We start from the raw sequence: 26,080 nt of genomic DNA on the forward strand, positions 1-26,080 counted from the left end.
AATCAGGAAGAAATATAAAATTTGAACAGGCCCCTAACCAGTAAAACAATTGAATCAGTAAGCAAAAATCTCCCAATAAACAAAAGTCCAGAGCTAGATGGCTGCCGGGGAAATTGTATCTAACTTTTAAATAAAAATTAATACCCATTCTACTGAAACCATTCTAAAAATTAGAAACAGAGAGAAAACTTCCAAACTCACCTCATAAAGCCAACATTACCTTGATTCCAAATCAGACAAAGGCCCCACTAAAAAGGACAATTACAGACCATTATCCCTGATGAACATGGATGGAAAATTATTAACAAGATGCTAGTTAATCAAATCTAACAGTACATTAAAAGGATTATTCACCATGACCAAGTAGGGTTTATTCCTGGGCTGCAGGGGTGGCTCAATATGTGCAAATAAATCAACATGATATATCATGTTAACCAATGAAAAGATAAGAACCACACGATCTTCTCAATAGATACAGAAAAAGCATTTGACAAAATACAGCATCCCTTCTTAATAAAAACCCACAAAAAAGTAGAAATACAGGGAATAACCCTCAACAACATAAAGATATATACAAAAGACCCACAGCTAAAATCGTCCTCATTAGTGAAAACTAACAGCTTTTCCTCTAAAGTAAGAACACAACATTGATGTCTATTTTCACCATTGTTGTTCAACATATTGCTGAAAGTCTTAGCCTCAGCAACCAGACAACAAAAAGAAATAAAAGCATCAAAATCAGCAAAGAAGATGTCAAACTTTCACTCTTTGAAGATAAGATGATACTCTGCGTAAAAAATGTGAAGAACTCCACCAAAAAAATGTTAGAACTAATATAGGATTTCAGCAAAGTGCCAGGATATAAAATCAACAGAAATATGTTTTATTTCTATACACCAATAATTAAGCAGCAGAAAGAGAAATCAACATATTGATCCCATTTATAACTGCTCCAAAAACAATAAGATACATAGGAATGCACCTAACTAAAGAGATAAAAGATGTGTAATATGAAAGCTATAGAACCCTTATGAAAGAAATTGAGAAAGACACACTAAAAAAATGGAAAAATATTCCATTCTCATGGATTGGAAGAACAAATATTGTTAAAATATTTGTACTATCCAAAGCAATCTACATATTCAGTGTAATCTCTATCAAAATAATGCCAGCATTTTTCACAGAGATAGAACAAACAATCCTAATATTTGTGTGGAACCAGAAAAGATCCTGAATAGCCAAAGAAATGTTGAAAAAGAAAACCAAAGGTGGAAGCACATCACAATTCCAAACTTCAAGCTGTATTACAAAGCTATGATCATCAAGACAGTATGTTTCTGGCCCAAAAAATTATATATATAGGTGAATGGAACAGAATAGAGAACTCAGAAATTGACCCACAACTATATGGTCAAATAATCTACAAAACAGGAAAGAATATCCAATGGAAAAAAGACAAGTTTCTTCAACAAAGAGTGTTGGGAAAATTAGACAACTACATGCAGAAGAATGAATCTGGACCACTTTCTTACACCATATTTATGAAAATAAATTAGAAACATATGAACGGCTTGTGTAAGATAGTAATCTATCAAAATCCTAGAGTAGAACACAACCAACATCTTTGAAGTCAAATATCAATGACCTCAGCTACAGCAACTTCTTGCTAGACATGGATCCAGAGGTAAGGGAAACAAAATAAAAAATGAACTATTGGGACTTCATCAAGATAAAAGGCTTCTGAATAGGAAAGTAAACAATCAACAAAAAATAAAGGAAACCTACAGAATGGGAGAAGATATTTGCAAATGACATATCAGATAAATGCCTAACATCCAAAATATTTAAAGAGCTTAACACCCAAAAACAAAAAAATCCAGTTAAGATATGGGCAAGAGATATTAAGAGACATTTCTCCAAAGAAGACATACAAATGACTAACAGACACATGCTCAACATCACTCATCATAGAAATACAAATCAAACTGTAATGAAATAACTCCTCACACTGGTCAGAATAACTAAAATTAACAGCTCAGGAAACAGCAGGTATTAACGAGGATGTGGAGAAAAGGGAACACTTTTCCACTGTTATTGGGAATGTAAACTGGTACAGCCACTCGAAAACAGTATGGAGGTTCCTTTAAAGGTTAAAATTAGAAGTAACCTATGACCCAGCAATTGCACTACTAGGTATTTATCAAAAGGATACAAAAATAGTGTTGAAGAGGCATATGCATCACAATGGTTATAACAGCATTATGCACAATAGTCAAAATATTGAAAGAGTCCAAGTGATCATCAACTGACTAATGGATAATGAAAAGGTGGTGTATACACACACACACACACACACACACACACACACACACAATGGAATATTAGCCATCAAAATGACTGAAATCTTGCTATTTGCATTCATATAGATAGTACTAGAGTATATTATGCTAAACGAAATAAGTTAGAGAAAGAAAAATATTATTTTATTCATATGTGGAATTTAAGAAATAAATAGATGAACAAGGGGGAAAGGAAGGAAAAATAAAATAAAAACAGGGAGGCAAACCATAATAGACTTTTAACCATATGGAATAAACTGAGGGTTGATGGAGTGGAGGAAGGTGGGGGGATGGGGTAAATGGATTATGATGGGCATTAAGGACAACACTTATAGTAAACATTGGGTGATATATGTAAGTGATAAATCACTGAATTCTATCCTTGAAATTAATACACTATATCTTAACTAACTTGAATTTAAATAAAATCTTGATAGAAAAAAAGAAAAGGAGGAGAAAGATGTGGAAAGACTTTCTATTTGTTGAGGGTTTGGGGATTGCCAGGGTCAAAGCCAGTCACTTACATTTGTCCTTTCATTTATTCCTTACATCCCTTTGAAGTAGGTGTATTATACCCACTTTCCATACAAGAAAATGAAGTCTCAAAGTATTTAATAACATGACTGAGGTCTTATATCCAGTAAATTTGTATAGCCAGAATTTATACCCTGGATCTTACCTTAGCATTATTCTAATAAGAAGTACAAAAGCCAGCTACTGTTAATGTTGGTAAAGTGAATTTGAACTGGTAAGCTTGGACTCCACAGGAGTTATAGCAGTGGTTTGCTTTTACACTTATTCATTTGGGAGGCCCATCTTAATTACCTATAAGTAATTAATAGGCCCATCTTGAATATCCTATTGAGAAAGCTTGTGCTGTTTCTACACCATCATTCAAGAGATTATTTCATCTTTGACTTTACTATTAATGTTTAACTCTATTGCCTAGGCTCTTCCCATGTTCCAGAATAATCATAGGCCATTTGAAGCAGGTCACTTGACTGGTCCTTTCTAAATTTCTCAAATTGCATGTGAAGAAGTAGGTTCCTATTATACAGGGGTTGCTCCAAAGTAGAAATACTCTTAACTTGCTCACTTGCTAAAAACAATGGAGTGAACATTATAAAATCAATTCTATATTATGATGAGGAAATGGTTTTCTTCACTTTAGTTGTCTTTGATAAATTTTATAAAGTGAATTTATGAACAGTTCAATGCAATTCTTCCATTTAAAAATTTTAATGATTCTTTTCTACCAATTTTACTATTTTGTGTCCAAAGACAGCCAGTAGATGTTATTTTGATTACATTGTTTTATGGCAACAAATTGTTACAACAAAATGTTCTCCATTGTGTATTTTTCCTGTAATATGGAAAAAACTTCCTTCTTTTTTGAGAGGATGTGTGATATTTAACATAGCATTAGACATTATAGAAATTAAAAGTTCTTAGATGTGACTTGAGTTATTCATCTTTTTTTTTTACAATTCTGTCTCTCTCTAAAATCATTAAACCTCTCTGAATCTTGAGGCACACAATACTTGATCATGTCTGTATTTGCTGGGTAATAGTGGTTTACCAAGCATATTCTAGTACCATGAAGGATTATAATCCTGGGCTTTGGACTAAGTCCTTTTGTCTTCCTTTAAAATTTTTGTAAGAGTGTCTTTGACTTATGCCAATAGTTAGTGCGTATAATTATGAACTGATAAGCAGTCATGAAATATCTGAGTTTCCACAGGCTACATAGTTGAACAGTTAAGAGCATAGGGTTTAAATTCAGACTGTATGGGTTAAAATTCCAGGTAGTGGTTTAAACCATCATTCACTGTTGGTTATCCTGAGAAAGTTACTTAACTTTTCCTTCTCAAAGGCTCGATTTCTTTTTTGTCAAATAAAGATGATTTCAATTTTACATTTTTCTTTTTAAAATTAAGATAGTATGATATGCTTTACGTTGTGCCTAGCACATAGTGGGCACTTGATAAAATGTAAGGTATCATGATGATGATGATGATGATGATGATGATGATGATGATGATATTTAATTTTAATGAAGAAAACATGCATTTGTGAGCTTAAGGGTTTGGGATCTAATATGTCTTCCAGGGACCACTACCAAACTATCTCAGAAAAGCAGTTGCCCTTATGTTTTGGGACATTTAAAGGAGTCTAATTTTAAGAACTCAGAGCTTGCAAGGATGGGGAAAAGAGGAAAGAGTTTAGCGAATTTATCTTTTTAATGTTTGTGCTTGCTAGGTAGTTGGGTATCCCTGAAAGGCGAACATGCATATGAGGAGAGGGAAAGAAACAATGCCTCAAGTAAACAGTGAAAAGCAATAGTTCACTGTTTCTCACATATGATTAATAGACTGCCCACCTGCACCTAGAAAGGCGTTTATTTTTTTAAAAAACAGAATTCTGAGCCCATTCAAGAATTCTTGAATTATATTCCAAGTCACATTAAGGTCTGAAAATCCAATAGTATATGAAATTAGGTTGATGTGGGTTCAAATCCCATTTTGCCACATAATAACTATGTCCAAAGCTTCTACTCTTCTCATGTCACTGCCAATTCTGCTGTTAGCTCCCTATCTCCCTCCCTTATTTCCTCCTTGTTACTATATAGCCAATCCCAACTGCATAAACTCATTTAGGTAGTTGTGCAACCAGCCATCTTTTCCCCTGAGACCATTGCGTTGTTATCACTTGACTGTTCCTTACTGAACTTAAACAGTGTTCTTGCTAACAAGTAGTTTTTGTTTACTTCTCATTCTCAATGGTTGGTCCTGACATAGCTGCTAGTCCTCCTTTCCAGTTTCTATGCGATTTGAGTTACTGTCTTGATCAATCAGATGCCAAGTACTATAGACTTTTCTATTAGTTTACCCACTTTACAGATCTTATAAAAACTTGTAAAGCCCAGAAACTCTATGATGGCTCAATACTTCCTTGTATCCTAGTGCTGATAAAGTACTATATCTTATTCATCAGAAAAGAATACATGTATTAGGTGTGGGAGAAATGGACTAGGAGGCTACATTTGAGCTGGATTTCAAAAAATAAGCAAGATTTTACTCTTAGTGATGGAAAAAAACATTCCTGAGAGAGGCAACAGTAAGAGCAAAGATAGGACTAAGAGATTGGTGAATGTCTCAAGGATTCTATAAACATTTCATTGGTATTCATAGTGTAGTGGGGGGAAATCTCACAGGATGCTTGTTCAAAATGTCATTCATGGACACTGTAAACATATTGAATTATGATCTGTAGGAATGTGACTCAAGAGTCTGCATTTTGAGCATCAGAAGCCACATCAAAAAGAATCAAGTACTATAAGTAACTAACGCTATGGAGCTGAGGACCTGGGGAGACCAAGCCAAGTCTTTCTTAAAGGGCTAATAACTACATAGCTTGAAAAATGAATAAAAATGAATAATTAATTCCTAAAAGAAGTGGCAGTGTTTGGAATTAGTCTAGGTCCAGGGAACCATTTGAGATATAATACATAGGATTCTAGGAGAAAAAGAAAGAAACTGATCTGAAATTCAGTAATTTTTGTGGTGTGTGTGTGTGTGCACGCACTCACAAGTGTGTATATGCACATGTGGGTAGGTGTGTAAGAGAGAATAGAATAGAATAGAGTAGAGTAGAAAAGAAAGTGAAAAGAAATCCTGATATGGTTTTGGAGTACCAGGGAATCCTCAGTAAGAAAGCAGATACAGTCTGTAGATTTGAGACTATGGAAATCAGATAGACTCAAGTGAGAAGTATGGTAGTGAGACAAAAGTCAAGAAATTTTATTGATTTAAAACCTTACTTTATTATATTTACAAAGTCCTTTCACATATTTTCACAGTTAACATTAATACTCATAACAACTTATGAGCATAAGTATTCATGTCACTCTTTTGGACAGTAGAAAGCTGAGGCCCAGAAAATTTAAGTGACTAACTTATGATCATCTATCTAGTAGTTAGAATAAATTAATTCTGAACCTACTTTTCTAACTCAACATTGAGTAATATTACCAATACACCAATACCACCTCTCTCAGCTATGTAAATAATAACATCAGTAATAACAACTAACATTACTTAAATGCTATGTGTCAGACATTGTTTTTAGCACTTCGTATGTGTTGATTCATTCACTCTTCTTTTTTTCTAGAATCAACCAATCTAAGGTTGGTTTCCCATCCTGACTTTTAAAATTCTTGCATCTAACATATGTGCCTTCCCTATGCAGAACCTTACAACTCTTTGTAAAACACATATCCAAAAATGGTGGAAGAACACCAAAAAAAAAAAAAGGACCAGTGGAAGGGCACTTATAAGCTACAGGACTAGACAGGTCATGTTTATTTATGACTATGTTCATGTAGCTATCTCTGATGACCAGTTGTAAGGAAGTAGTTAAGTAGTAGAATACCACCTAACTTTAAAATGTTGACCAACAGTGCACATTTCCATGAAGATTTTATTTGAGCTTCATCTTTTGTGAGCCTTGGGATATTGTGCCAACATACAGCATGCAATATCATTCATGTTTGTTTCCCTAAGGTGTATTTTTCATCTTTGAATTGTTTGCTTTCTCAAACACACACAGGTAGAGAGCAAAAACCAGTTGTAAATAGTCATCTTTTAACTCTAACCAATTCTAAATAGATTTTGTAGCTCATATGTTAAGTATTTGTTAACAGATTTAAAAAAGATTCTTTACTGTCTGTAAACAGAAGACATTTTAGATGTTGGGTAGAGGAAGATAAAAACCTGGGAGGAATTAGAGGCACTAGCAAAGCATTTTTCCATGCCTTATCTCTTTGCCTGCCTCTTTTCTGGCTTAGTTTTGGGGCCTGAAAATCCATACATTCTGTTTTTCTTGAGTTCGTTTTCTTATTATTTAGAATTGGATCAAAACAGGTTTTGACTGAAAGATGAAAATACTGCTAGTCAATAATTTTACAGTGGTTATAGTGCCAATAGAATAAATCCAGTTAGTATTCTCATGAGAGGAGAACCATCAAAACGATACATTGTGGTGTAAATAAGGTCTTCTGCCCTGAAGAGGCCTTAACCTAAAAATATTTATTGAATACCCACAATGTGTGAGACATTCTGGTATTTTGATGGACACAAACATAAATTAGATGTGGAACCTCCTCTTGAGGAGATTGTAATCTAGTAAAGATAACAAAGCTTGCATGCTAATGTGTGTATATATTTTAGACTGCATTTATGTGGTAACAGCTCTATAAGACATAGACTTATATCAACAATTACCTGTGGGAGTAGAAAACGAAAGAGAAGCTTAATGCATTAATTTACCTATTGTTCATTCCTTACTGTGCATATAGTCAGTATATGTTTATCATAAACAAAATCCTCTTCAAATGCTATAAAAAAGATAGCATTTACTGAATTTATCATCGTTTTATTGTGCTGAGGTAGCTTTTTTCCTTTGTTAGGATGGTACATTTTGCTGTCATACCCATGGGTTGATTTCCCTCAAAATAAAGGACTCCTGGCTCAATTTATTTAAAACATAACTCAACATCTTTACTCTCTGCTCCTTCTTTCACCATCTTTGCCCTCTCAGATATACCCTCTTCAACACACATTTATATAATACACATTCATATGGAAGTTCTCCCTTCATTAACAATGTTCTGCTTTTGCCAGTTGTCCCATGTTATTGTCAGCATCATATTTTAATGAAATGAGAAATTTTGTTTTAAAAACCAAGTCCAGGCAGCCCCAGTGGCGCAGCGGTTTAGTGCCACCTGCAACCCGGGGTGATCCTGGAGACCCGGGATCGAGTCCCATGTCAGGCTCCCTGCATGGAGCCTGCTTCTCCCTCTGCCTGTAACTCTGCCTCTCTCTCTCTCTCTCTCTCGGAATAAATTAATAAAATCTTAAAAAAATAAATAAAAGCCAAGTCCATTAATTCGCACTTACTTGTTTCCTTGCACTTGTCCTCTTTGTGTTTTGGAAGTCATCTTTCACTAATAGCATGCATCAATTAATTAACATATGAAATTATTTCATCAATTTGTTAGTGTGTTTTCCTATTTCCTATTTATTGTCTGCTTCTCATTAGATTATAAACTCCATAGATGCAGGGACCTTCCCTGCATATTTATTGCTCTTATCTCTGTTTCTTACAAGTGCCAAGAACCAAATAGGTTCAGCTCAATAAATATTTATTAAATGAGTGATTGAATTTAGGGAATCCCAAGTGGCTCAGTTGGTTGAGTGTCTGACTCTTGGTTTTGGCTCAGCTCATAGTCTTGGAGTCCTGGGATCCAGCCCTCATTGTGCTCTACACTCCGCAGAATCTGCTTGTCCCTCTCTCTCTCTCCTGGCTTGCATTCTCTGTCTCTCTCTTTCTCGCTCCCTAATAAATAAATAAAAATAAAATCTTAAAAAAGTAAATAAATGAATGATTTCAAAACTCCTAACCCTTAATATTTCCCCAAAATTCTATCAATTTATCATTTAATAATGTTTCTTAGATTTTCTGCTTCCTACACACTTCTATAGTCCACACCTTCCAATTGACTCCTTATCCCTTTAGACTTAAAAAATAATTTATTACCTTCAGTCATTTTTTAACCCATTCTGCATATTACTGGTCTACCAATTTCCTTCCTGTATCCTTCATCTCATTTCATAACTTAAGAATCTTTTTCAAATTCCTCTTGTTTTTGTTTTTTTTTTTCCTCTTGGTTTAAATGAAAGAAATGATGTGAAGGCTTAAAGTGCTTTGTGAAGGTTAGATCTTTCTGTTGCTTATTGGATTATAAAATTTATCAGCAATTATTTCCATCCTATGTCTTTCCATATTTCTTTTCAATAACACATTTTAGACCTTCCAACTTTAATAATTTTGATAATCTGATGAAAAGCTTGGAGCCTCTTCCCAAAGATACACGCATAAATGTTTTAGAGAAAGAATCCCTTTCATAATATAAATCTTATAATAAAACATTTCATTATATAAAGTCTCATATTTTTATAAAGTTTCACATGCCTATGACTTCTGTTCCTATGTAGTACTTTTATCTTCTCTAACTGTAGTCCCCAGAACATTTAGTGTAATGTTGAACTCAGAACAAGCACTTCATAAATACTTGCTGACCTGACATACAGATTCTTATCCATTTGAGTTTCTGTGAAAAAAAATACTAAATTCTTTTTTTAATTTATTTTATTGTAATTTAATTTGCCAATATGGCATAACACCCAGTGCTCATCCTGCCATGTCCCCCTCAGTGCCCATCACCCAGTCACCCCAAACCGCGCCCACCTCCCCTTCCGCCACCCCTAGTTCATCTCCCAGAGTTAGGAGTCTTCCATGTTCTGTCTCCCTTTCTGATATTTCCCACTCATTTTTTCTCCTTTCCCCTTTATTCCCATTCACTATTTTTTTATATTCCCCAAATGAATGAGACCATATAATGTTTGTCCTTCTCCAATTGACTTACTTCACTCAGCATAATACCCTCCAGTTCCATCCATGTTGAAGCAAATGGTGGGTATTTGTCGTTTCTAATAGCTGAGTAATACTCCATTGTATACATAGACCACATCTTCTTTATCCATTCATCTTTCGATGGACACCGAGGCTCCTTCCACAGTTTGGCTATTGTGAACATTGCTGCTAGAAACATCGGGGTGCAGATGTCCCGGCATTTCATTGCATCTGTATCTTTGGGGAAAGTCCCCAGCAGTGCAATTGGTGGGTCGTAGGGCAGATCTATTTTTAACTCTATAATTCATATTAGTGTTGTAATTCTCTTTATCTCTCCTTCTTTAAAATAAAATAGTATGGTTGTTGAAAGTATACATCCATCGGTATGCAGTAGTTTAATTTATGAATAGTCTACCAACTTCAATTGTATCTTTCTCATTTATTTATGTATTTATGTATTTGTGTATGTATGTATGTATGTATGTATGTATGTATGTATGTATTGGAGTTCTATTTGCCATCATATACTATGACACCCAGTGCTCATCCTATCAAGTGCCCCCTTCAGTCCCAGAAACCAATCACCCCACCCTCCTGTCCACCTCCCGTTCCACTACCTCTTGTTTGTTTCCCAGAGTTAGGAGTCTCTCATGTTCTGTTATGCTTTCTGATATTTCCAACTCATTTTCTTTCCTTTCCCCTATAATCCCTTTCACTATTTTTATACTCCCTGTATGCATAAAACCATATAATGTTTGTCCTTCTCCGATCGACTTATTTCACTCAGCATAATACCCTCCAGTTCCATCCACGTCGAAGCAAATGGTTTATATTTGTCGTTTCTAATGACTAATATTCCATTGTATACATATACCACATCTTCTTTATCCATTCACCTTTTGATGGACAACGAGGCTCCTTCCACAGGTTGGCTATTGTGGACATTGCTGCTATAAACATTGGGGTGCAGGTGTCTCAGTCTTTCACTGCATATGTATCTTTGGGGTAAATCCTGAGCATCACAGATGCTGGGTTGTAGGGGAGCTTTATTTTTAACTCATTGAGGAACTTCCACACAGTTTTCCAGAGTCTCTGTATCAGTTCACCTTCCCACCCAAAGTGCAAGAGAGTTCCCTTTTCTCCATATCCTTTCCAACATTCGTTGTTCCCTGTCTTGTTAATTTTCACCGTTCTCACTGGTGTGAGGTGGTATCTCATTATGGTTTTGATTTGTATTTTCCTGAATGCAAGTGATACAGAGCATTTTGTCATGTGCTTCTTGGCCATGAGTATGTCTTCAATGGTGAAATTTCTGTTCATTACACTTGCCCATTTCATGATTGGATTGTTTCTTTGCTGTTGAGTTTAATAAGTTCTTTATAGGGATCCCTGGGTGGCGCAGCGGTTTGGCGCCTGCCTTTGGCCCAGGGCGTGATCCTGGAGACCCGGGATCGAATCCCACATCGGGCTCCTGGTGCATGGAGCCTGCTTCTCCCTCTGCCTTTGTTTCTGGCTCTCTCTGTCTCTTAGTCTTTCATGAATAAATAAATAAATAAAATCTTTAAAAAAAAAAAAAATAAGTTCTTTATAGATCTTGGATGCTAGCCCTTTATCTGATAAGTCATTTGCAAATATCTTCTTCCATTCTATAGGTTGTCTTTTAGTTTTGTTGACTGTTTCTATTGCTGTGAAGAAGCTTTTGATCTTGTTGAAGTCCTAGTAATTCATTTCTGCTTTTGTTTCCCTTGCCTTCATAGATATATACTGCAAGAAGTTGCTGTGCCCAAATTCATACAGAGTGTTGCCTGTGTTCTCCTCTAGGATTTTGATGGATTCTTGTCTCACATTTAGATCTTTCATCCATTTTGAGTTTTTCTTTGTGTATGGTGTAAGAGAATGGTCTAGTTTCATTCTTCTGCACGTGGCTGTCCAATTTTCCCAGCACCATTTATTGAAGAGACTGTATTTTTTTCCGGTGGATAGTCTTTCCTGCTTTGTTGAACATTAGTTGACCATAAACTTGAGGGCCCTCTTCTGGGTTCTCTTTTCTCCTCCATTGATATATGTGTCTGTGTTTGTGCCAGTACCACACTGTGCTGATGATCACAGCTTTGTAGTACAAATTAGAATCCGGCATTTGATGCCCCCAGCTCTGGTTTTATTTTTCAATATTCCCTTAGTATTTGGGGTCTTTTCTGATTTCACACAAATCTTTTTTTTTTTTAAGATTTTATTTTATTTAATCATGAGAGATACAGAGCAGGAGAGAGAGAGGCAGAGACACAGGCAGAGGGAGAAGCAGGCTCCATGCCGGGAGCCCGACTTGGGACTCGATCCCGGATCTCCAGGATCACGCCCTGGGCTGCAGGCGGCGCTAAACCGCTGCGCCACACGGGCTGCCCTGATTTCACACAAATCTTAAGACGATTTGTTACAACTCTAAAGAAAGTCCATTGTATTTTTTAAGATTTTATTTATTTATTCATGACAGACAGACACACACACACAGAGAGAGAGAGAGAGAGAGAGAGAGGCAGAGACACAGGCACAGGGAGAAGCAGGCTCCATGCAGGGAGCCCGACATGGGACTCGATCCCAGATCTCCAGGATCATGGCCTGGGCTGAAGGTGGCACTAAACTGATGGGCCACCAGGGCTGCCCAAGTGCATGGTATTTTGATAGGGATTGCATTGAATATGTAAATTGCCCTGGGTAGCATAGATATTTTCACAATTTTAATTCTTCTAATCCATGAGCAGGGAATATTTTTCTGTCTCTTTGTGTCTTCCGGAAATATTTTCAGAAGTGTCTGGGGATCCCTGGGTGGCGCAGCGGTTTGGCGCCTGCCTTTGGCCCAGGGCGCGATCCTGGAGACCCGGAATCGAATCCCACATCGGGCTCCCGGTGCATGGAGCCTGCTTCTCCCTCTGCCTGTGTCTCTGCCTCTCTCTCTCTCTCTCTCTCTGTGACTATCATAAATAAATAAAAATTAAAAAAAAATATTTAAGAAGTGTCTGTAGTTTTTAGTGTATAGATTATTTATCTCTTTGGTTAGGTTTATTCCTATGTATCTTATACTTTTGGGTACAATTGTAAATGGAATTGACTCCTTAATTTCTCTTTCTTCAGTCTCATTGTTAGTGTATAGAAATGCCGCAGATTTCTGGGCATTGATTTTGTATCCTGCCACATTACTGAATTGCTGTATGGGTTTTAGCAATCTGGGGTGGAGTCTTTGGGTTTTCTATGGACAGCATCATATCATCTATGAAGATGGAGAGTTTCAGTTTTCTTTGCCAATTTGAATGCCTTTTATTTCTTTTTGTTGTCTGATTGCTGAGGCTAGGAATTATAGTATTATGTTGAATAGCAGTGGTGAGAATGGATATCCGTGTCGTGTTTCTGATCTTAGGGGAAAGGGTTTCAGTTTTTCCCCATTGAGAATGATATTTCCTGTGGGCTTTTCATAGATGGCTTTTAAGATGCTGAGGAATGTTCCCTCTATCCCTACACTCTGAAGGGTTTTGATCAGGAATGGATGATGTATTTGGTCAAATGCTTTCTCTGCATCTATTGAGAGGATCACATGGTTGTTTTTTCTCTTGTTGATATGATTTATCTTGTTGATTGTTTTAACACTGTTGAACCAAACTTGCATCCCGAGGATGAATCCCACTAGGTCATGGTGAATAAACGTCATAATGTACTATTGGATCCTATTGGCTAGTGTCATGTTGAGAATGTTTGCATCAGTGTTCATCAGGGGTATTGGTCTATTTTTCTCCTTTTTGTTGGGGTCTTTTTCTGGTTTTGGAATTAAGGTGATGCTGACCTCATAAAATGAGTTTGGAAGTATTTTGTCCCTTTCTGTATTTTGGAAGAGCTTTAGTAGAACAGGTATTTTTTCTTCTTTAAACGTTTGATAGAATTCCCCTGAAGCCATCTGGCCCTGGACTTTTGTGTCTTGGGAGGTTTTTGAGGATTGCTTCAAGTTCCTACCTGGTAATCAGCCTGTTCAGCTTTTCTATTTCTTCCTGTTCCAGTTTTGGTAGTTTGTGGTTTTCTAGAATTGAGTTCATTTCTTCTAAATTGCCTAATATTTTGGTGTATATTTGCTGATAATACATTTTTTTGACCTCTGAACCTTTTTTTGGCCTCCTGCTCCTCAAAGGGTACCCTGTTTTGCTGCCTCAGCACTTCAGAATTTTGGTGTGGTTGGTCTCAGACACCACCTTGCCATCCATGATCTTGCGGGTGGTGGTTTTCTGGATGGTCTGCAAGGAGTTGCTGCTGTCCAGGGCGTCAGTAAGACTGAAGTCCTCCCCGTCTTCCAACAGGTGACAGTAGGTAGCATTCTCAGCCTCCAGCTTGACCTTGACATTCAGCAGGGCCTCAAAATTCTGCGCCTGGCACTGACCCTCTGCCCGGGTCTGGGACAGCTCTGACTCCATTTGCAGCAGGACCCCAGTGAGCTGCTCCATCTGCATCGCATAGTGAGTCTTGACCTCCCTCAGGCTGCTCTCCAAGCTGGCCTTCAGTTTTCTCATGGAGTCCAGGTTGATCTCCAAGGACTGGACGGTACCTCTCATCTCCGTGAGGGTCATCTCAGCTTCTCCGATCTCAGCGGTCTGTGTGGTGACCACTGTGGTGCTCTCCTTGATCTGCTGAGACCAGTACTTGTCCAGTTCTTCCCCGTTCTTCTGAGCCAGCTTGTCATACTGGGCCCGGATATCTGCCTTGCTCTTGCTGAGGTCCTGAGATTTGGGGGCATCCAACTCCACCGTCAACCCAGAGTTGGCGATTTGGTTTTGTAGACCCTTTACTTCTTCCTCGTGGTTTTTCTTCATGAAGAGCAGCTCCTCCTTGAGAGCTTCAATCTCTGTACCTGCAGCCGAGTGACATTGGTGTCATCAATGACCTTGCAGAGCCCATGGATGTTGCTTTCCACGGACTGGCGCCTGGCCAGCTCCGTCTCATTCTTGACACGCAAGTCGTCAGCAGCAAGCCGGGCATTGTCAATCTGCAGAACGATGCGGGCATTGTCCACAGCACTTGCAAAGATCTGAGCCCTCAGGTCCTCGATGGTCTTGAAGTAATGCCCCCAGTCTCTGACCTGGGGGCCCTTCTTCTCCAGGTGTTCCCGGATTTTTATCTTCAATCTCTGATTATCAGCCTCCAGGCTCCTCACCCTCTCCAGGTAGTAGGCTAGGCGGGCATTCAGGTCTTGCATGGTCTTCTTCTCGCCCTGTATGCCCCCTATATCTGCCAGACCCCCAGCCATCCCCGCAGCCAGGCCCCTGGATCCCCAGCTGCCCCGGAAGCTGGTGGAGCAGGATATGGAGATCCAGAGCCCCGTGCCTGCGTAGACGCTGGCACACTGCTGCTGATCGGCCAGACCTAGTGGCTGGGCGACTGCACAGAGCCCAGGGACCGATAGTTGGAAGAGAAGGTGGAGCAGGTGGTGAAGCTCATGCTGCTCGAGAGCCAGAGGGCGACTCAGGAGGCCAGGGCTCAGGCTCGGGCCAGGGCTGATAATATGTTTTTAAAATTGTTTGTATATCCTGCATATTGCTTATGATCTCTCCTTTTTCATTCATGATTTTATTAATTTGATTCTTTTCTCTCTTTTGTTTTTAGTAAGGCAGGCTAATGGTTTATCTCTTATTAATTCTTTCAAAGAACCAACTCCTGTTTTTTTGTTTTTTGCTTTTTTTTTTAAATCTGTTCTACAGTTCTTCGGTCTCTCTTTCATTGAGTTCTGCTCGAGTCTTTATTAACTCTCTTCTTCTGCTTGGTGTAGGTTTTCTTTGCTGTTCTTCCAGTTCCTTTAGGTGCGAGGTTCACTTGTGTTTCAATTTTCTCCAGTTTTTTTGAGGGATGCTTGTATTGCAATGTATTTCCCCTTAGAACTGCTTTTGGTGTATCCCAAAGATTTTGAATGGTTGTATCTTCATTCTCATTAGTTTCCGTGAATCTTTTAAATTCTTCTCTAATGTCCTGGTTGACCCTTTCATCTTTTAGCAGGATGCTCTTTAACCTCCATGTGTTTGAGTTTCTTCCAAATTTCTTCCTGTGATTTAGTTCTAGTTTCAAAGCATTGTGGTCTGAAAATATGCAGGGGCAATCCCAGTCTTTTGGGTTCAGTTGAGACCTGATGTGTGACCCAGCATGTGGTGGACTCTGGAGAAAGCTCCACGTGCACTTGAGAAGAATGTATATTCAGTTGCATTTGGATGCAATATTTTGTATCTATCTGTGAAATCCATATGGTCTAGTATATCATTTAAAGCTCTTGTTTCGGGGGATCCCTGGGTGGCACAGTGGTTTAGCGCCTGCCTTTGGCCCAGGGTGCGATCCTGGAGACCCGGGATCGAATCCCATGTCGGGCTCCCGGTGCATGGAGCCTGCTTCTCCCTCTGCCTATGTCTCTGCCTCTCTCTCTCTCTCTCTGTGTGTGTGTGTGTGACTATCATAAATAAATAAAAATTAAAAAAAATAAATAAAGCTCTTGTTTCTTTGGAGATGTGGTTAGAATATCTGTCATTTGCAGAAACCGCCATGTTGTAGTCTCGCAGTATTAGTGTATTATTATCTAAGTATGTCTTAACTTTGGTTATTAATTGATTGATATACTTGGCAGCTCCCACATTAGAGACATAAATAATCATGATTGTTAGGTCCTCTTGTTGGTTAGATCCTTTAAATATGATATGGTGTCCTTCTTCATCTCTTACTATAGTCTTTGGGATAAAATTTAATGTTCCTGAGATGAGGATTGCTACCCCAGCTTTCTTCTGAGGATCATTTGAATGGTAAATGGTTCTCTACCCTTTCATTTTTAGACAGTAGGTGTCCTTATGTGTAAAATGAGTCTCTTGTAGACAGCAAATAGATGGGTCTTGCTTTTTTATCCAGCCTGAAACCCTGTGTCATTTTATGGGATCATTAAGCCCATTCACGCTCAGAGTTACTATTGAAAGCTATGAATTTAGTGTCATTGTAATACCTATTCAGGCTCTGTTTTTGTGGATTTTTTCCTTTGGGCTTCCTATTTCTTTTACAGAATCTTCCCTAATATTTCTTGCAGAGCTGGTTTGGTGGTCACATATTTTTCCAGTTTCTGCCTATTTTGGAAGACCTTTATCTCTCCTTCTAATGTTAATGTGAGCCTTGCTGGATAGAGTATGTTTTGCTGCATGTTCTTCTCATTTAGTACCCTGAGTATATCCTGCTAGCCCTTTCTTGCCTCGTAGATCTCTGTGTAGAGGTTTACTATTAATCTAATATTTCTCCACCATATAAGTTACAAATCTGTTGTCTCCCAGTGCTTTAAGGATTTTCTCTTTAATTTTGAAATTTGCAAGTTCCACTTTTAAATGTTGAGGTGTTGAACGGTTTTTGTTGATTTTGGAGGGACCTCTGTATATCCTGGATCTGAATACCTGTTTTCCTCCCAAAATTAGGGAAGTTCAAATCTATGATTTGCTCAAATATGCTTTTTCTGTCCCTCTGTCCCTCTCAGCTCTCTCTATAATCTCCAATTATATGTAGACTTTTCCTTCTGAGACTATCATTTATTTCCATAAACCTTTCCTCATGGTCTTTTAATTGTTTTTCTGTTTTTTCCTCAGCTACCTTCCTTGCCATCAACTTGTCTTCTATGTCACTCACTCTTTCTTCTACCTCATTAACTTTCATCGTTAGGATCTCCAGTTTGGATTGCATCTCATTTAATTGATTTTTAATTTCAGCCTGATTAGATCTAAATTTTGTAGTCATGAAGTCTCTTGAATCCCTTATGCTTTTTTTTCCAGAGCCACCAGTAGCTTTATAATTGTGCTTCTAATTGGGTTTCTGACTTTGAATTATAATCTAAATTCTGTAACTCTGTGACAGAGAGTACTGTTTCTGATTCTTTTGCATTGAGTTTTTCCTTCTAGTCATTTTGCTCAGTGCAGAGTGGCTGTATGAGTGGGTTGAGTCAAGAATATCAACCACAACCTAAGTAAATTTCACTGTAGATGATTTTGATGAGGCCAGAGACCAGAAATTGAAAACAAAGATCAGAACGAAATAAAACAAAAGCACCACTAAAGTGAAAAACAAAATTTAAAACAAAGTAGTAAAAAAATAAAATGCCAGGAATCCCAAAGAAGAAAAAAAAGAAAAGTGAAAAAAAAATAAGAGAAATAAGCAAAATTAAAGAGAAAAAAATAGAAAAAAAGGAGAAGAAAAGGGAGGGGGGCTGGAGACGTTCGTGGTGACAAAGTTGTAGTGGAGGGATAATGTTGTCTACCTGAGGGGTCCTAGAGTGTGATCCTCTTGGTTCTCAGTATATTAAGTTCTGTATGTAGAAGTTGCTCAGTCCCAAATTTATATAAACCAGAAATACTTGTATAGAGCCCCACAATTGACCACTAATACATAAATGAGATAAAAGAGGACAGCAGAATGGGAATGAAGAGTGAATATAATCTCACAGAATGAACCAGCACGGTATACCACTTGGTCCTGGGTGCATGCTGGTCATGTTTTAGAAGGTATTAACTTTTGCCATTGTAGAACAAAATGAGGCAGAGAAAACGAAAAACACAAAACAACAACAACAACAAAAAATATATCTTGTATATCTCCCAAAATTAAGTTGAGTGTTTTGAAGGGAATCTGGAGGTGGAAATATATCTAAGACATGTAACTGGAGAAATATGAATGTCAAAAAGGAAGAAACTCAAAAATGAAGAGGTGGTAAAATATTGTAGTTAAGACGGGAAAAGAGAAAATACTGGAAATTTTTAGTCTGATATAAACATGAGTTGTACTGGAAAAAGAAAAAAAAGAAGGAGGCGTACCTTCTAGTTCTGTATACTGTAAATCCCTTGATTTCCCCTGGAGCTTTCCAGCACTGCTGGGTCAAGAACCTGCTCTTCCCCCGTTCTTCCAGCCGGTCTTCTGGGGGAGGGCCTGCTGTGCTGATTCTCAGGTGTTTGTGCCTGGGTGGAGATGCCCCCACCGCTGGGTGCCGAGCTCAGGGGGAGCTGTTTACCCCATGAGGCCTCTGTTCCCTGGCAGCCCCACCACTCCAGGAACAAGGTGAAACAAGGAGGAAAAACAACAATGGCCACAGCCAGATTTCCAGCTCTGTAGTCAGCTCCCCACTAGTAACTAATACAGTCTCCCAGTCCACACTGGCTTAGATGCTTCTGGAGCCAGAGTGGGTGCACTGATCTGCACAGCTTGGGGCACTCAGTGGCAGGAGAGTCCTCGCTGTCCTGTGCCTTCCCTGCTTCTGTCTATCCCAGCAGGAGTGCAGGGTCGTGGGCTATGTCCGCTTGGGCACCCTGGGATCCAGGGTCCTGCGCTGCTGGAATCGCTCTCCCAGCTGGTGGCTCCCGAAGGCAGCAGGGCGCAGACACCTCAGTCTGGAGCCACCAGCCTAACTGACTGGCTTCTTCCAGATGCCCTGCTGGATGCATGCTCTAGTCCTTTACTGAGAATGGCTCACAGTTCGTGGTGCACCTTCCCTTGGGCACACGTCCTTTATTAGTGACTCTGGCAAAGTGGAGGCTTCGCTGACTCTCCTGCAATTCTGCCTGATTTCCCTGCTGAGCACTTTTCTGTCCAGGAAGAATCTGGTGCGGATTTTTTTAAAGCTATTGTTTCTCCAGGGCTGGGTTTTCCTGTCCCAGAGGCTTTGGCCGCAGGCCTTAGCCTGACTCCTTGGGGTGCCCCTCCCCCACTTGATTCTCTTTAATTTTATTTTTTTCCACCTTCCTACCTTGTTAGAATAGAAAACCCTTCTATCTGTAGCATTCTGGCTATTCTCTCTTTAAATCTCAGGTCAGATTCGTAGGTGTTCAGAATGGTTTGAAAGTTATCTAGGTAAGTTGATGGGGCCAGATGAGTTGGGGACCGTACTCCTCCACCATCTTGACTCGCCTCCTCTGTTTTTTTCACTTAAGCAACAAATTTTCCATGTGCTTGGGTAGTTCAGTCGGTTACGTATCCAACTCTTGATTTCAGCTCACATCATAATCTCAGGGTTGTGGGACTGAGCCCTGTATCAGACTCCATGCTGGACATGAAGCCTGCTTAAGATTCTCTCTCTCTCTCTCTCTCTCTCTGCCTCACCTACCCTGCATGCATGTGCTCTCCTATCCCTTCCTTCTCTTAAAAGAAAATTCAGGGCCAGATTCTGGTTCTTTATAAGAGCAGCTATATGCCCTTAAAAATTGCAGGATTTACACCTTAGTTTAATTTTTTCCCTCCCTTAATGGTGTTCAGAAACAGATGAAGCATTTTTTTAATTGTGCTAGTAGATTTATTAGAATTAGACATATATTGACTATATCCAAATGTATTCCTTACCTCTGCTCAATGGAGGAGCTAGAGACCTTCATTCTGTGTCCTTTTGCTCTGCCAAATGAACAGAAATTATGGGCATCTCCTTTCTAGACCAAATCATTACATGGGAATAAGTTATCAAATGCCAAGGAGGGTTTGGTGAAGCCTCTACACTTTGCTAGGTTAGACGGGAAAATTACTCTAATATACCAGATATTTTGTTTTTTGTGTGTTTTGTTTCTTTTTTAAGATCTTATTTATTTATTCATGAAAGACACAGAGAGAGATAGAGGTAGAGACGCAGGCAGAGGGAGAAGCAGGCTCCATGCAGGGTGCCCAATGTGGGACTCGATTCTGGGTCTCCAGGATCACGACCTGAGCCAGAGGCAGCGCTAAACCGCCGAGCCACCCGGCCTGCCCAATATACCAGATATTTTGATAGAAAATGTCAAAAAAATTGTAGGTATCCATTCAATAGGAAATTTAAACATAACAAAGAAATTCCATCTATGTCTGGATATGTAATAATTACAAGAAATATTCCAGTCTTAACTTTTGGTCAAATTGACTGCATAATAGTTTGTTTAAAAAAAAAAACACACAGAATTTCCAGTCTTTCACTAATCACATTTTCATGTAGATGAACCCCACAGTGCATATTGACCAGAAGTTGTGACAATAATTGTTCTTTGAACTATTCAGCCACTGTGTTTACTGAGGAAATGATTGTATTTAGTACAGCCTCAAAAAATATATTTGAAAACATATTATCTGGTAAAGAATAGGAAAAATACAATTTTAACTCATACCATATATCCCAGTCTAAACATCTGATATTTTAAAAAAAGCCTGCTAGGATAAAATGGATACTACATAATTATAGAAATTTCCTAAGACTTTCCTGAAGAACACAGCACTCTCCTAATAACCTAAGTTAGGCAATCTAATAAAATGTATGAACATAGCTTGCTTTTTAATGGATTTTATACCATAGCATTTTAAATCCATTTTTAACCTCAGTTCTAGACTTGAAAACAAATGCTGGGAAAATGTATTAGAAAAAAGTATATATTTAAATGGAAATAACTGTTTTTGAAGTCTTTAAAGAAAGTACATTTATATTTTAATCCAACAATTTTCCTTTTATTAATTGAATGCGATTGGGTTTTTCATTGGTTTGCCTGATTAGACCCTTTTTGATTTTTAGAATAAAAAATGAATCCTAATTATTTAATAAATTACTGGCATTATTTCCCTATACCTTACTTAATTATTTAACTTCTATTTCTATTTTGTCATTGTAAAAATCATGGACTCATGCAGCTAAAGTCAAGCTGGTTCCCAGAGGTGAGGTTCTACAGTGCCTCCTCTTGCAGTAGTACCTGAATTTATTACCAGTTTTCCTCCAAATCCACTGGAGAATGGGACGATTCTGCTTTTGTTTCTTGGCCAGGAATCACTTGATTCTGAAAGCCTTGCGGAAATACATGGCGAGAAACAGTCAACACATAATAAGGATGGCAGAAGGAATAGACAGTATAGGTGAAGGTAGTAAAGAGTACAAACTTCCACTTATAAGATAGATAAGTCATAGGGATGAAAAGTACAGCATAGAGATTATAGTCAATAATACTGTGATAACTTTGTGCAGTGATAGATGATAACTACACTTATCCTGGTGAGCATTTTTTCCCCCTGGGAACTTCTTTTTTCTTTTTATTCATTTATACTTATTTTTCTATTGGAGTTCAATTTGCCAACATACACCATATCACCCAGGGCTCATCCTCTCAAGTGCCTCCCTCACTGCCAATCACCCAATCACCCCAAACCCCTCCCAACTCCCTTTCTACAACCCCTTGTTCGTTTCCCAGAGTTAGGAGTCTCTCATGTTCTGTCTCTCTCTCTGATATTTCCCACTCATTTTCTCTCCTTTCCCCTATAATCTCTTTCATTATCTTTTATATTCACCAAATGAATGAGACCATATAATGTTTGTCTTTCTCCGATTGACTGGCTTCACTCAGCATAATACCCTCCAGGTCCATCCATGTCGAAGCAAATGGTGGGTATTTGTCATTTCTAATGGCTGAGTAATATTCCAATATATACATAGACTACATCTTCTTTATCCATTCATCTTTTGATGAACACTGAGGCTCCTTCCACAGTTTGGCTATTGTGGACATTACTGCTAGAAACATCGGGGTGCAGGTGTCCTGGCGTTTCATTGCATCTGTATCTTTGGGGTAAATCCCCAGCAGTGCAATTGCTGGCTCATAGAGCAGGTCTATTTTTAACTCTTTGAGGAACCTCCACAAGTTTTCCAGAGTGGCTGCACCAGTTCACATTCCCACCAACAGTGCAAGAGGGTTCCCCTTTCTCGACATCCTCTCCAACATTTGTTGCTTCCTGTCTTAAATTTCACCATTCTCACTGGTGTGATGTATCTCCTTGTGGTTTTGATTAGTATTTCCCTGATGGCAAGTGATGAGGAGCATTTTCTCAAGTGCTCGTTGGCCATGTCTATGTCTTCCTCTATGAAATTTCTGTTCATGTCTTTTGTCCATTTCATGATTGGATTGTTTGTTTCTTTGCTGTTCAGTTTAATAAGTTCTTTATAGATCTTGGATACTAGCCCTTTATCTGATATGTCATTTGCAAATATATTTTCCCATTGTGTAGGTCGTCTTTTAGTTTTGTTGAACGTTTCTTTTGCTGTGCAAAAGCTTCTTATCTTGATGAAGTCCCAAGAATTCATTTTTGCTTTTCTTTCTCTTGCCTTCATGGATATATCTTTCAAGAAATTGCTTTGGCCAAGTTCAAAAAGGGTGTTGCCTGTGTTCTCCTCTAGGATTTTGATGGATTTTTGTCTCACATGTAGATCTTTCATCCATTTTGAGTTTATCTTTGTGTATGGTGTAAGAGAATGGTCTAGTTTCATTTTTCTGCATGTCGCTGTCCAATTTTCCCCGCACCATTTATTGAAGAGACTGTCTTTTTTCCAAGGGATAGTATTTCCTGCTTTGTCAAATATTAGAAGACCATATTGTTGAGGGGCCATTCTGGATTCCCTATTCTGTTCCACTGACCTATGTGTCTGTTTCTGTGACAGTACCACACTGTCTTGATGCTAACAGCATTGTAGTACAGTCTGAAATCTGCCGTGTGAAACCCCCAGCTCTGATTTTTTTTCAATATTTTCCTGGCTACTCGGGGTCTTTTCTGATTCCACACGAATCTTAAGATTATTTGTTCCAATTCTCTGAAGAAAATCCATAGTATTTTGATAAGGATTGCATTAAATGTGTAAATTGCCCTGGGTAGCATTGACATTTTCACAATATTAATTCTTCCAATCCATGAGCATGGAATATTTTTCCATCTCTTTGTGTCTTCCTCAATTTCTTTCAGAAGTGTTCTGTATTTTTTAGGGTATAGATCCTTTACCTCTTTGGTAGGTTTATTCCTATATATCTTATGCTTTGGGTGCAATTGTGAATGGGACTGACTCCTTAATTTCTCTTTCTTCAGTCTCATTGTTAGTATATAGAAATGCCACTGATTTCTGGGCATGATTTTGTATCCTGCTGAATTGCTGTATGAGTTCTAGCAATCTTGGGGTGGGGATTTTGGGTTTTCCATGAACAGTATCATGTCATCGGCGAAGAGCGGGGGTTTGACTTCTTCTTTGCCAATTTGAATGCCTTTAATGTCTTTTTGTTGTCTGATTGCTGAGGCTAGGATTTCCAGTACTATGTTGAATAGCAGTGGTGAGAGTGGACATCCCTGTCTTGTTCCTGATCTTAGGGGAAAGGCTCCCAGTGTTTCTCCATTGAGAATGATATTTGCTGTGTGCTTTTGTAGATGGCTTTTAAGATGCTGCAGAATGTTCCCTCTATCCCTACACTCTGGAGAGTTTTGATCAGGAATGGATGCTGTATTTTGTCAGATGCTTTCCCTGCATCTATTGAGAGGATCATATGGTTCTTGTTTTTTCTCTTGTTGATATGATCTATCACATTGATTACTTTACAAGTGTTGAACCAGCCTTGCATTCCAGGGATAAATCCAAATTGGTCATGGTGAATAATCTTCTTAATGTACTGTTGGACCGTATTGGATAGTAACATGTTGCGAATTTTTGCCTCTGTGTTAATCAGGTATATTGGTCTATAATTCTCCTTTCTGGTGGGGTCTTTGTCTGGTTTTGGAATTAAGGGGACGCTGGCCTCATAAAATGAGTTTGGAAGTATTTTTATCTCCTTTTATCTTTCAGAGCAGCTTTACTAGAATAGGTATGGTTTCTCCTTTAAACGTTTGATAGAATTCCCCAGGGAAGCTATCTGGCCCTGGACTTTGTGTTTTGGGAGGTTTTTGATGACTGCTTCAATTTCCTCCCTGGTTATTGTCCTGTTCAGGTTTTCTATTTCTTCCTGTTCCAGTTTTGGTAATTTGTGGTTTTCCAGAAATGCATCCATTGCTTCTAGATTGCCTAATATATTGCCATATAACTGCTCATAATATGTTTTTACAGTCATTTGTATTCCCTTCGTATTGGTGGTGATCTCTTCTTTTTCATTCATGATTTTATTAATTTGATCTTCTTTTTTTTTTTTTTTTTTTTAGAGTCTGACTAATGGTTTATCTATCTTACTAATTCTTTCAAAGAACCAACTCCTGGTTTTGTTGATCTGTTCCACAGTTCTTCTGTTCTTTATTTCATTGAGTTCTGCTCAAATCATTATTAACTATCTTCTTCTGCTGGGTGTAGGTTTTGTTTGCTGTTCTTTCTTCTGTTTTTTTTAGGTGCAAGGTTAGCTGGTGTATTTGAGTTTTCTCCAGTTTTTGAGGGATGCTTGTATTGCGATGTATTTCCCTCTCAGGATTGCATTTGCTGTATCTCTAAGATTTTGAATGGTTGTATCTTCATTTTCATTAGTTTCCGTGAATCTTTTAAATTCTACTCTAATTTCCTGGTTGGTCCTTTCATCTTTTAGCAGGATGCTTTTTAATCTCCATGTGTTTGAATTTCTTCCAAACATCTTGTTGTGATTTAGTTCTAGTTTCAAAGCATTATGGTCTGAAAATATGCAGGGAACAATCCTAGTCTTTTGTTATGGGTTAAGACCTGATTTGTGACACAGTATGTGGTCTAATCTGAAGAAAGTTCCATGTTCACTTGAGAAGAATGTGTATTCAGTTGTATTTGGATGTAAAGTTCTGTAAATATCTGTGAAATCCATCTGGTCCAGTGTATCATTTAAAGGTCTTGTTTCTTTTGAGATGTTGTGGTTAGAATATCTGTCATTTACACACAGCACCATGTTGAAGTCTCCCAGGATTAGTGTGTTATTATCTAAGTATGTCTTAACTTTGGTTATTAATTTATTGATCTACTTGGCAGCTCCTACATTAGGGGCATAAATATTCATGATTGTTATGTCCTCTTGTTGGATAGATCCTTTAATATGATAGAGTATCCCTCTTCATCTCTTTCTACAGTCTCTGGGATAAACTTTAATTTATCTGACATGAGGATTGCTATTTCTGCTTTCTTTTGAGGACCATTTGAATGGTAAATGGATCTCCAGCCTTTTATTTTCAGGCTGTGGTGGTTCTAGGTCTAAATGAGTCTCTTGTAGACATCAAATAGATTGGTTTTGCTTTTTTATCCAGTCTGAAACCCTTCATCTTTGGATGGGATCATTAAGCCCATTCACACTCACAGTTTCTATTGACAGATATGAATTTAGTGTCATCATAGTACCTATTCAGTCCCTGTTTTTGCGTTTTTTCTTTGGACTTCCTCTTTTACAGGGTCCCCCTTAATATTTCTTTCAGAGCTGGTTTGTTGGTCGAGTAGTCTTTCAGTTTCTGCCTATCTTGGAAGCTCTTTATAACTCCTTCTATTCTTAATGAGAATC

General features: G+C 38.2%; 1 protein-coding gene and 1 pseudogene across 3 annotated transcripts in view; one reads left to right on the top strand and one right to left on the bottom strand.

Moving 5' to 3' along the window:
- Positions 1 to 26,080, top strand: part of SH3BGRL (SH3 domain binding glutamate rich protein like) — a 339,568-nt gene that overhangs the window by 41,045 nt on the left and 272,443 nt on the right. The gene's annotated exons all lie outside the window — the stretch shown is intronic.
- Positions 14,003 to 15,287, bottom strand: LOC112671895 (keratin, type I cytoskeletal 18-like; annotated as a pseudogene).

The sequence above is a fragment of the Canis lupus genome, chromosome X (assembly GCF_003254725.2).
Source record: "Canis lupus dingo isolate Sandy chromosome X, ASM325472v2, whole genome shotgun sequence".
Lineage (NCBI taxonomy): Eukaryota > Metazoa > Chordata > Mammalia > Carnivora > Canidae > Canis > Canis lupus.